Below are 2,065 nucleotides of genomic sequence, written 5' to 3' on the forward strand. Positions count from 1 at the left end.
GTACAGCAGGTGGTGGTGGCTGACAGAAAATCCGGGGCTCCCCTGCTTTCAAGAACAACCTGGGCCAGAGAGTCTCGGGGTTTTTGTTGGGGGGCTGTCTTAGCAGTGGATTCTGTAGTGTTTCCAGGGGTTAAGGAGAGATTCCCAGTCACAGCCTTGTTAACACGCACTCCTACCCAGGGAAGTAGGGGCCTGCCAAACGGTTATGAAAGGGGCTGGGAGATCCTTTTTAACTCGATGATGTAAATCCGGGGGAGTTGACCTGCCAGGTGTCTCAGTTTGTTTGTGGTCAGGGGTGCAGTTAGATAAGAGGCATTGCCCGGTTAGGTGCCAGCCTTCTAGGCATTCACAGGTCTGAGGAGAATGATGAGCCCCACAGACAAAGGTAAATCATGTCAGGGCACACACCATGCCCACCAAGGTGGCACAGTTACTGGAGTAGAGCGTCATGGTCAGATCAGAGTTTTTGTTTCCAAATCCAGCAGTCTGAAAGGTTATTTCATTTAGCGGTGGCTTGGGAGATACAGCTGATGGTGTGATCTTTACAGGCCAAGTGCCAGAGGAAGGAAAGAAAGAGAAGAAGAAAGTGTTTCATGTTTAATATATGATGTCTTGATCTGATGTCTTGGGAGTAAGCAGTCTACCTCAGTGTCAGCTACTTCTCTTCCTAGTCAGTTTTATTTGGGGGTCTCCGGCGTGTACATAGGACCAGATGTCAGATGGATCCTTCTTCAGCTGCGAGATGTATACCCAAGGTTCAAGCCACTAAAGTTTGACTGCCATCTGAGTAGTGAGGAGGACCTGGTATAGCTCCTTACAAGGAGATTCAAGGGCAGTCTTCGTTCTTCGTCATTCCAAAGAACATAGGAAATACTAGTTTGGAAAGTCATACCCAGATAGTTGAGGAAATCAGCAGAATTCAGGATGCAGTCCAGTTTAAAGGTATATAACAAAACCTCAAAGACAGTTAACAGGACTAGGATCTGATCTTTACAAAGGTACAAACATAATTTTTCTTTCTACGCCCACCCCCACTCTTTACTAAAGATAGTCACAGTGAGACTTAATTTATTTGCATTCAACTTGGCCAGACTATTTACTTAAGTGCAGGAATAGATTTTGACCATGTAGCTCTTTTTGGAGACTGCTTTGCTGAAAACTTTTTTAAGGATCTCAGACTGAACCTTTCCGAGCCCCTGAGGCCAGGAAGCCATGCCAAGGACTCGCCATCAGATTTTACCTGCAAATATCATTCCAGTCAAAGCCTTGGTGATATAGCCAGTGTTTCCAATTGTGTCCTCTTACAAGGAGAAGAGATTACTGTTAAACTGAGGCAAATAACTAAATATGTTGCCATGAAAAGAATACTCAAGAATGTCTGAAATCTGGGTGGATCAGAGAAGGAGAAAAAGTAAATGTTTCATCTTTGTTTACAAAGATACACTTTATTAAATTGCTGCATTAAAAAAAGGATTATAGGGGCGCCTGGGTGGCTCAGTCATTAGGCATCTGCCTTCGGCTCGGGTCATGATCCCAGGGTCCTGGGATTGAGCCCCGCGTCGGGCTCCCTGCTCAGCGAGAGGCCTGCTTCTCCCTCTCCCACTCCCCCTGCTTGTGTTCCTGCTCTCACTGTGTCTCTCTCTGTCAAATAAATAAATAAAATCTTTAAAAAAAAAAAAAAAAGATTATAATCTTCCTCCTAATAAGTTCATGCAGTCCCATGTAATTAATCTTTGTTTTCTTGAAAGCAGTTTTTCTATTAGTTCTAGAAATTCTTACCCAGTAGTTTTGTCATCTTAAAGTTATCAGAAACATGTTGTTAAGTCCTTTCTGTGAATCTCCTTGAAGATGAAGCACGTTTGCAGGAACACTTCTATAAAAGCATCTAAGTGCTCTCTGTACATGACAAAAACTTAAAATGCCCATTGGTAAAGACCTGATGACAGTTCATTTGACAAGGAAATGTAGTTCTTTCTGTAATACACAATATTTTAGGATCTGTAGAACATAAAGAGGGCTCCGTATTACTTCTTACTCGACAGTGCTTCCCATGTCATTCAATATG

This window comes from Leptonychotes weddellii, chromosome 14 (genome assembly GCF_054177405.1).
Source record: "Leptonychotes weddellii isolate Sample4059 chromosome 14, ASM5417740v2, whole genome shotgun sequence".
Lineage (NCBI taxonomy): Eukaryota > Metazoa > Chordata > Mammalia > Carnivora > Phocidae > Leptonychotes > Leptonychotes weddellii.